Here is a 10481-nt window from a genome sequence, read left to right on the forward strand (position 1 = left end):
TCCGGCTCCTCCCTGAAAGGCTCCTCTGCTGCAGGCTGGAAGGTGCGTTGGCTCCCTGTGGGAGCTGCTGCAGCTCAGGACTGCTGCCAACAGCAGGGTCTGGCCCTGGAGGAGGAGAGGGCAGGAGGCAGCTCTTGCCAACATCCTCTCCCACTTCATCATTGCCCCGTTCCCTGCTGGGAGCTACTCCACCCCTGGGGCGACCCTGGGGGGATCTGGAGGAAGCCCAGGCTGCCACATCCCTCTGCTCCATACCCTGGAGCCTTTTTGCTGGCAGCCCCTGTGGGAGAGCAGCGTGCCCAGGGTGAGACTCCCACGGTGATGGGTGACATACATGGGCACTGCAAACCCAGCCTACTTCCCCTGGAAAACTCCCACTAGGGTAAGCTCCAGCCCTGCATCTCGGAGAAATACGGTATAAAAGTGAAGTAAAGAAGAAGAGGGGAGTGTTCTCTTCTGAACGCAGGACGGTGGGGGCCTATGGGCAGCATGGACATTGACCTTCAGACTCAAGGTGGCCCAAGTGGGGACCGGGGAAAAGAGCCCAGTGCCTGTCCTGTGCCACCTCTCCACCAGCTCTGCCCTCCCACAGGTGGAATATTTCTCCCTTACTCTGGCACCTGGTAAAGGTTTGCCTCCTATTCCTCGTGGAGATAAGCCACAGGCCTGGGTGTGCTTGGGGGGCAGCACACCTGAGCAGAAAGAGCCTGTTTCATGGCATTTTGGGACCTGAACAGTCTGGCCCTGCAGGATGGGTCCATTCTCTGCAGCAAAGCAGGATTGTCACTGTGCCCCAGACCGGTGGTTTCTCCTGCAGCTCCCGAGGGGGAACTGAGGGCGGTCACAGGGAGACCAACCCTCAGCACTGCTGCCCCACGCCAGGCAGAGCACGGCTGTGGAAAGCCCATGGCAGAGCAACCTTATTGCTCTTAGTCTGGGGTCACCATTTCCAGGGGCTGGGCACCCTGCAGTGGAAGGTGTCTCACACCCCATTTTTGTTGCGGGTGTTTTTGCCGGGGGAGCAGCCGAGGCACCATCTGGCCCTCCCCGCCTGTGCACGGCTGCGGACAGGCCTGTGCCTCCCTGATCCCACCGGCACAGCGTCGACAGAGACACCAAACACCCCAGGAACAAGAGGTGGGCACCGGCCCCACCAGTCCCACCTCTGCAGGGCTGTGCCTGACCTCAGCATTTCCAGGTTCCCTGAGCTGAAGCTCTGCTCAAGCCAGCAGTGATGGTGGAAGAAGGACCTGGAGACAGGCTCAGGGTAAGAAATGTCATTCCTCCAGCTGGGAGTCCCACAGCCCTGCCCAGGCTTGTCCAACTCAGACGCCCCTACCTGCTGGCACAGAGGGGTGCTTCCCATGTGGTATGGGGTCTCCACCTGGAGACAATCTCAGATCCTTACCCCTGGAAAGCCACCAGGGCAGAGTGGCCCTGGTCCCAGAGGACACCTGGGCTGGACCAGCACCCTCACACCACATCTCTCGGTGCAGCCAGAAAGGATTGTAGTGTGCTGCTGACATCTGTCCCCTCCCTGGGTCTCCCCACAAGCACACTCTGCTGCCAAGCATTGTCCCTGGGCAGCGGGTGGGGTGGGTCTGTGGCGCAGGGCAGTACCCTGAGCTCAGGTCCAGCACAGCTTCTCCTCCAGGAGAGGACTCAGCAGGGCACACAGCCCTCCCACAGCCCTCCTCACCTCACAGCCAGCCCTGGGTGGGCAGGAGGACCAGTGCCCAGCTCCAGCCCACACCTGCCTGAGGCTGGGGAGTCAGGGCAAAAGCACCCCTGGAGATGCTGGGGGTTGAACCCAGGACCTTCCACATGCGAAGCAGGCGCTCTGCCACTGAGCTACATCCCCTTGACACCGGCCAGCGGCAGAGACACCCTCCTCCCGTGACGTGTCTATGACAGCACAGCCCTGTTGTCCCCTGGGTGCCCAGGCACCCTCTGCAGAAAACAGCACTCGAATCCTCCTGAGATGGCAGAAGTTGGGACTGCATCTCCGCTGGGGTCTGATCCTGGCACAGGGCTGCACTGCAGAGCGCTGCCCCTTCAACATCTCTGCAGGGCAAGGGGGCAGGAGAAGGCTCTTGCTGCGGGTGCTGCTCCCACGCTCGGGCCCACTCCAGCATGGGTCAATGAAGAGGAGAAAACCCCTTCCCCTGAGCCTCCTCTGCCACCCAGAGCAACACCCCTTTGGGCCACATCTGTCCCGAACTCCACAGCAGGAGCAGTGCAGCAGGGTGAGGGAAATGCGCTCCCTGGGTTGATGTGCCCCCAGGCTCTGATGGCATCCCAGGGCATGCCATGGAGGGGACATGGAGGCAGACATCTTACACGCCCTCCTCCGGGCACCGGGCCTCCCCCTGCACCCCTCTGTTCCCAGCCTCCCTGGAGGTGAGTTGGACCACAGGCTTCCATCTCCACGGGGCTGGGGAGGTGGGTTGGGCTCAGGGACCTTCCCGTTCCTCCAGCACTGGTGACTGTCCTGACAGCAAAGCAGTGCCCTGGACGGCCCTGGCTGGGGTCTCTGTGGCAGGGGGGGTGGGCATGTGCAGCTCTTAACTCAAAGGTGAGGGTTTGACCGCTGGAGTGGTTTAACCCGGCAGGGAGCCAAACACCACACAGCTGCTCGCTGAAATTTAACTCTATGCCAGCTGAAACCAGGACAACCACACGCAGGGATGGTGTCCTCATGGTGGTACAGCTGGGGCAATTGTGTTGCCCAATGCCATAGATTTTTCCCTGCTGAGCCCCTGCCTAGCAGAGAGGGTTTAGGGGAATCAAAACCAGACCACAGTCACTGTGAACTTCTGGAGTCGCTGAGTGGAGTTAAGGGGATGCACTGCTCATCTCTTCTGCTTTGCATACATGGCCCCAAAACCTATCCTCAGCAACGACTCTCCCGTTCTTGCTCCAGAAAGATCTAGAAGGACTCTTTTGGAGCAGTGATAATCCTGCAGGCACTACCCCTGCGGCCAAGCATTTTCAAGCTCGTGCTCAAAGCTGACGAGACAGTAACTTTGCTTGGACAGACAGTCTCTACCTCTCCCCTCCTCGCACTTGCGCTCACTCACGACAAAAGCCAAACTTCTCTGGAGGTGCATCCCTGAGGAGCCGGCTATGAGGCACCAGAACTGCACAGGGTTAGAACATGCATGTTGCTGTGGGACTATAGCCCAGTATGTGCCATTCCTTGGCCTGACTGGGGAGAGGCTGAGACTGGAGACAGAGGGAGATGGCCTGGGTCACAACTGTCACTGTGTTCCTGATGGGCGAACAAGGTTCTGTAACAGCAGGAGGCTGCAAGAGGGGAGCCCTGCAGCTTGTTGGAGCTCATGAGCAGGTCTTTCTTCCTCTGTGCAGGGACTGATGGCTGTGGGGGGCTGCGGCTGGTCTAGACAGTCCAGTCTGGTGGGTGAGTATATTTGGGCATGGCTTTGTCCTCTGTCCTTGGCACGTCAGAGGTCTTGCTGTGACAAGAGGGAGGGAGGATGCTGCCATTGGGGCCTCAGCTCCAGGGAGTGCGTCTCCCTGGGACTGGGGGGACAGTGGTCTCCCCGATGGGCAGTATGTTCTGGTCTGGGTACTGCCAGGTGAAGGTCCAGGCGAAGGATGTGTGTGAGGATGGGAGCTGTCTGCGCACCATCAAGAATGACAAAGAGGAGAGAGACAAGGTCTTTGCAGAGACCCCACAAAGGAAAGATCCCAGTTGCTGTGGAGCAGGGAAGGAGCGACAGATGGAGACCACCCCAAAGAAGCACTGAATGTAGAGTCCTGCCCAGAGGGAGGCTGGGGACTTGTGGTGCAAGAGGAAGGCTCCTTCTAACCCGCAGATCTGCAGCTACAGTGCAGGGGCAGTGCTCTGGCAAGAGGTGAAGGAGCAAGGAGGGCCAGGGTAGGCTGGAAGAAGGCAGAGAGGCTCTGCAAAAAACTAAGGGAGGAAACTCCTGCAGAAGCCCAGGGTTGAACCAGGGACCTTTAGATCTTCAGTCTAATGCTCTCCCAGCTGAGCTACTTAGGCCCTGTTCCAGCAGCCCTTGTCCCAGTTCCACCCCTGCCAGGCCACACGCTGACACACGTGAGGAGCATTCCTTGGGGAGGTTCCCAGGGAGAAGCTGCTCCCAGCCCTGGGCAGAGGGGACCTGGCCTCTCCCTGCCTCCATGGCCAGGTGGGCTCCAGATTTGGGTGCAGGCCAGCTTACACTGGCCATGCCAAAATGTGTGGGGGACTTTAGGACCAACACGACAGTGGCAAAGCAAGGGGGCAGGCCAAGCACGTGGAACTGCACAGGCTGAGGGTGGAAGAAGTGTGGGGCTGTTGGAAGACCTTATCTCCTTCCCCATGGAAGGCCTCCTCCCCACCCTTTTTGCCCCAGCTCAACTTCCCTCCTTTGTTCCCAGCTCTTCTACCTCCTCCCCCTTGAGCAGCGCTAGCAGATGGGGAATGGGGGTTGTAGTCAGGCCATAACAGTTCCTCTCTGCTGCTCCTTCCTTCTCACACTTTTCCCATGGGGTCCCTCCTACAAGCTACAGTCCTTTGAGGTGAACCTGCTCCACTGTGGGCTCTCCACAGGCCACAGTTCTTCCAGGAATTATTCAATTTCTCTGGTGTTGGCTCCTCCACGGACTGCGGGGATTACCTTCTCCACTATGGTCTTCTCCATGGGCTGCAGGAAAAGACCACACCAACACTGTGTTGGTCACAAATCCCAACCATAGCACCCATGGTCTGTGAGAGCTGCAGAAAATTAACTCTGCAGAAAATTAACTCCATCTCAGCCAAAACCAGTGCAATGTACCTGGAAATATTTTCCAGGATTAGGTGCTCTATCACCTTCCCAGGGATCGAGGAGAGGCTGACTGGCCTGTAGTTCCCCAGGTCCTCCTTCTTGCCCTTCTTGAAAATAGGAGTGACATTTGATTTCTTCCAGTCTTCAGGCACTTCCCCCAGTTTCAATGATTGATAAAAGATTATTGAGAGTGTCCTGACAAGGACATCTGCCAGCTCCCTCAGCACTCATGGGTGCATCGCACCAGGGCCCATGGACTTATGCATATCCAGGTCACGTAAGTATTCCCTGACCTGATCCTCTTCCACCAGGAGTATGTCTGCTGGGCTCCAGACTTGCCCCCCTCATCTCTGGCACCTGGTATTCCTGAAGGCCGGTCTTGCTAGTAAAAGAGGAGGTGAATCGGAAAGGTAAGAGTGAGAAAAACTCGTGAGTTGAGATAAAGACAGTTTAATAGAACAGAAAAGGGAAAATAATAATGATAATGATAGAATATACAAAAGGAGTGATGCACAATGCAATTGCTCACCACCCGCGCTGACCGATAACCAAGTAGCGATCGGTACTTCCTGGATCACGCCTACCGTTCATATACTGAGCATGACGTCACATGGTATGGAATACCCCGTTGGCCAGCTGGGCTGGCTGTCCTGGCTGTGTTCCCTCCTCCCAGTCTAGCTTGGTAGCAGAGGGTAGTTGTCCTTGACAAGATACTTAGCAACAACTGAAAACATCAGTGTCTTATCAGCATTCTTCTCATACTGAATCCAAAACACAGCACTAGGAAGAAATTTAACTCTATCCCAGCTGAAACCAGGACAGTATCCACCCCTTATGCTATACCATTTACGTCATGCTTAGGTTTCACGATTTCCAATACATTCTAATTAATCACCATCACCTTTCTTGTCTTTATATTTATATATACACACAGATATGATTCCCTTAGTCCAAGGGACATCCCTCTGAAATGTCCATTGAGTTCATTTAGTCCATGACTTTGGGCTCTATCTGTCATAACAGTCTTTCAGGGCAGGAGAGATGCTGTGTGGTGTTGGGCCGTTGCATCTTGAAGCCAGTTCTCATTTTGGTACTGCTGCGCTCGCCTGGTTCTATCATCGTTGCACTTTGCTCGGTTTCATCAGAGTTAGTTCATTCTTCATTAATCTGGGTGATTTTTACTGCTATACCATTGATAGCAACCATAGAAATAATGATATACAATATCATATAACATTTAACACCATACATTCAGTTCATTAGCTATTTTCACCCAAAATCAAATCCCCTTGAGGTACACACCGGACTTGCCCATCCTTTCGCATCACCCACCAAGTGCACCCAGGTCCTTGAGCAAAAGCAATCCCACGGATGGGTTTTCCCTTGCCAGAGGCAGGAGCAACCCAGACTGCCTTCCCCAGCATATTTCTTATGTGCACGACAGGGACTTTATCCCCCTCTACAGTACGTAAGGGTTTGGATTGGGCAGGGCCAGCTCGAGTGACAGATCCCCTGGTGTTGACTAACCAGGTGGCCTTTGCTAAATGTGTGTCCCAATGCTTGAATGTCCCACCACCCATTGCCCTCAGTGTTGTCTTTAGCAGCCCGTTGTATCGTTCGATTTTCCCGGAGGCTGGTGCATGGTAGGGGATGTGATAGACCCACTCAATGCCGTGCTCTTTGGCCCAGGTGTCTATGAGGGTGTTTCGGAAATGAGTCCCGTTGTCTGACTCAATTCTTTCTGGGGTGCCATGTCGCCACAGGACTTGCTTTTCAAGGCCCAGGATGGTGTTCCGGGCGGTGGCATGGGGCACAGGGTATGTTTCCAGCCATCCGGTGGTTGCTTCCACCATGGTGAGCACATAGCGCTTGCCGTGCCGGGTTTGTGGGAGTGTGATATAATCCATCTGCCAAGCCTCCCCATATTTGTATTTCAACCATCGTCCCCCATACCAAAGAGGCTTTACTCGCTTGGCTTGCTTGATTGCAGCGCACGTTTCACATTCATGGATAACCTGTGCAATAGCGTCCATGGTTAAGTCCACCCCTCGATCACGAGCCCATCTATATGTTGCATCTCTTCCTTGATGGCCTGAGGCATCATGGGCCCACCGAGCTATAAATAATTCACCCTTATGTTGCCAGTCCAGATCCACCTGAGCCACTTCAATCTTAGCAGCCTGCTCCACCTGCTGGTTGTTTTGATGTTCCTCAGTGGCCCGACTCTTGGGTACGTGAGCATCTACGTGATGTACTTTTATAGTCAGGTTCTCTACCCGGGCAGCAATATCTTGCCACAATGCGGCAGCCCAGATGGGTTTACCTCTGCGCTGCCAGTTGTTCTGCTTCCACTGCTGCAGCCACCCCCACAGGGCATTTGCCACCATCCATGAGTCAGTACAGAGATAAAGTACTGGCCATTTTTCTCGTTCAGCAATGTCCAAGGCCAGCTGGATGGCTTTTACCTCTGCAAACTGGCTCGATTCACCTTCTCCTTCAGCAGTCTCTGCGACCTGGCATATAGGACTCCATACAGCAGCTTTCCACCTCCGATGCTTTCCCACAAGGCGACAGGACCCATCAGTGAACAGGGCATATTGCTTCTCGTTTTCTGGTAGTTTATTATACAGTGGGGCCTCTTCAGCACGTGTCACCTCCTCCTCTGGGGATATTCCAAAATCTTTGCGTTCTTGCCAGTTCGTGATCACCTCCAAGATTCCTGGGCGACTGGGGTTTCCTATTCGGGCCCGTTGTGTGATCAGTGCGACCCACTTACTCCACGTAGCATCGGTTGCATGATGCGTAGAGGGGACCCTCCCTTTGAACATCCAGCCCAGCACCGACAGTCGGGGTGCCAGGAGGAGCTGGGCTTCAGTACCAACCACTTCCGAAGCAGCTCGAACCCCTTCATATGCTGCCAATATCTCCTTCTCAGTTGGAGTGTAGCGGGCCTCGGATCCTCTGTATCCCCGACTCCAGAACCCTAAGGGTCGACCTCGAGTCTCCCCTGGTGCTTTCTGCCAGAGGCTCCAGGTAGGGCCATTCTCCCCGGCTGCGGTGTAGAGCACATTCTTCACATCTTGTCCTGCCCGGACTGGCCCAAGGGCCACTGCATGAACTATCTCCCCTTTAATTTGTTCAAAGGCTTGTCGTTGCTCAGGGCCCCATTTGAAGTCGTTCTTCTTCCTGGTCACGTGATAGAGAGGGCTTACAATCAGGCTGTAATCTGGAATATGCATTCTCCAAAAGCCCACAATGCCTAAGAAAGCTTGTGTTTCCCTTTTGCTAGTTGGTGGGGACATGGCTGTTATTTTGTTGATCACATCCATTGGGATCTGACGACGTCCGTCTTGCCATTTTATTCCTAAAAACTGGATCTCCTGTGCAGGTCCCTTGACCTTACTTTGTTTTATGCCAAAACCGGCTTTCAGAAGGATTTGAATTATTCTCTCCCCTTTCTCAAAAACTTCTTCTGCTGTGTTGCCCCACACGATGATGTCATCAATATATTGCAGGTGTTCTGGAGCCTCACCCTGTTCCAGTGCGGTGTGGATCAGTCCATGGCAAATGGTAGGGCTGTGTTTCCACCCCTGGGGCAGTCGGTTCCAGGTGTACTGGACACCCCTCCAAGTGAAAGCAAACTGTGGCCTGCACTGTGCTGTCAAAGGAATGGAGAAGAAGGCATTAGCAATGTCAATGGTGGCGTACCATTTGGCTGCCTTCGACTCCAGTTCGTATTGAAGTTCCAGCATGTCCGGCACGGCAGCACTCTGTGGCGGCGTGACTTCGTTCAGGCCACGGTAGTCTACTGTTAGTCTCCACTCTCCATTAGACTTTCGCACTGGCCATATGGGACTGTTGAAGGGTGAGCGAGTCTTGCTGATCACTCCTTGGCTCTCCAGTCGACGAATCAGCTCATGGATAGGGATCAGGGAATCTCGGTTGGTGCGGTATTGTCGCCGATGCACTGTTGTGGTAGCGATTGGTACTTGTTGTTCTTCAACCCTCAACAACCCCACAACAGAAGGATCCTCCGAGAGACCAGGCAAGGTGGAGAGCTGTTTAATTTCCTCCGTCTCCAAGGCAGCTATACCAAAAGCCCACCGGTACCCTTTTGGGTCCTGGAAATACCCTCTCCTGAGGTAGTCTATGCCAAGGATGCACGGAGCCTCTGGGCCAGTCACAATGGGGTGCTTCTGCCACTCGTTCCCGGTTAGGCTCACTTCGGCCTCCAATACAGTTAACTCTTGGGATCCCCCTGTCACTCCAGAAATACAGATGGGTTCTGCCCCTTTAGAGCTTGATGGCATTAGGGTGCACTGTGCACCAGTGTCTACGAGCGCCTTATACTCCTGTGGGTCTGATGTGCCAGGCCATCGAATCCACACAGTCCAGTAAACCCGGTTGTCCCTTTCCTCCACCTGGCCGGAGGCAGGGCCCCTCTAGTCCTGGTCATAGTAACCAACTCTCACTTCTTGCAAACGTGAGTCAAGAATTTCTTCATCATGATTACAATCCAAAGTAAGATCAGCCCTTCTACTCTGTCTGGGGAACTGTTCACTGGAAACTGGACTGTCGTGAGACAGGTTTTTCCTGACAACTGGAGCAGCATTTTTCCTGAGAGAACCCCCTTGTGTGATTGTTTTTCCTTGCAACTCACGTACACGTGCCTCTAGGGTCAAGGTAGGTTTTCCATCCCACTGCCTCATGTCCTCTCCGTGGTCACGCAGGTAAAACCACAGGGTGCCCTGTGGTGTGTACTTTCTATATCCTTTCTCTTGAGGAGAAAAACGCTGACTCCTAATGGCTGAGATACTGGTCCGTACAGGTGGAGAATAGGACCTATCGTCTTTGAGTTGCTGGACCTCTCGGCATAGTTTCTCTACAGCCGAGACAAGGGAGGAGGAGATAGTTTCTTCGAAATCCCGAAGTCTGTTAACCACCTCATCCACCGTTGGTGCTTCTTCCTCTTTCCAGCACAGTACTGCCAACGAACTGGCATACGATGCTGGTGCGCTCCGTACCAACTTCCGCCACATGGGTCGGGTGCACTGGACGTCATCTGGATCTTTGGGTGTTCGGGCGTCATCCAGGTCACTATAAACCACCTCCAGCACGCCTAGTTCTCTCAGGTACTGGATACCTCTCTCCATAGTGGTCCATTTGCCTAGGCGATATATAACATCTTCCCTGAAGGGATACCTTTCCTTCACGCCTGACAGCAGTCGCCTCCAGAGGCTGAGGACCTGTGTCCCTTTTCCCATTGCTTTGTCAATACCCGCTTCCCTAGCAAGGGATCCCAGCTGTTTGGCCTCCTTCCCCTCTCATTCCAGGCTACTGGCCCCATTATCCCAGCATCGGAGCAGCCAGGTAACAATATGCTCGCCTGGACGACGGCTGAAATCTTTTTGCATATCTCGCAGCTCATTCAGGGATAGGGATCGGGTGGTTTCCATCTCGTTTATGAGTTCTTCCTCTTCCTCCTCCTCTCCTCGTGATGTCCCTGCTCTTTCATCATCCCTTTCTAAACGACCTGATCTCCGCTTCCAAGATTTCCTCTTCTGTACAGGGGCAACGGATACCAGCAAGGGTTGGTCCTCTGGTTCAGCTGTAGTGCCTGTTGCTGGGTTTTGGGTAGCTGCAGTGCTTGTCATGGGGGTTGGAGTAACTGTAGTGCCTGTTGCC

General features: G+C 54.4%; 2 non-coding genes across 2 annotated transcripts; both read right to left on the reverse strand.

The window, feature by feature from the left end:
- Positions 1 to 1789: 1789 nt before the first annotated feature.
- TRNAA-CGC (transfer RNA alanine (anticodon CGC)) lies at positions 1790 to 1861 on the reverse strand. Its single transcript has one exon. It is a non-coding gene; the product is annotated as a tRNA-Ala (tRNA).
- A 2093-nt stretch (positions 1862 to 3954) lies between these two features.
- TRNAF-GAA (transfer RNA phenylalanine (anticodon GAA)) lies at positions 3955 to 4027 on the reverse strand. The gene has a single exon. It is a non-coding gene; the product is annotated as a tRNA-Phe (tRNA).
- Positions 4028 to 10481: the final 6454 nt, after the last annotated feature.

This window comes from Calonectris borealis, unplaced genomic scaffold (assembly GCF_964195595.1).
Source record: "Calonectris borealis unplaced genomic scaffold, bCalBor7.hap1.2 HAP1_SCAFFOLD_40, whole genome shotgun sequence".
Classification (NCBI taxonomy): Eukaryota; Metazoa; Chordata; class Aves; order Procellariiformes; family Procellariidae; genus Calonectris; species Calonectris borealis.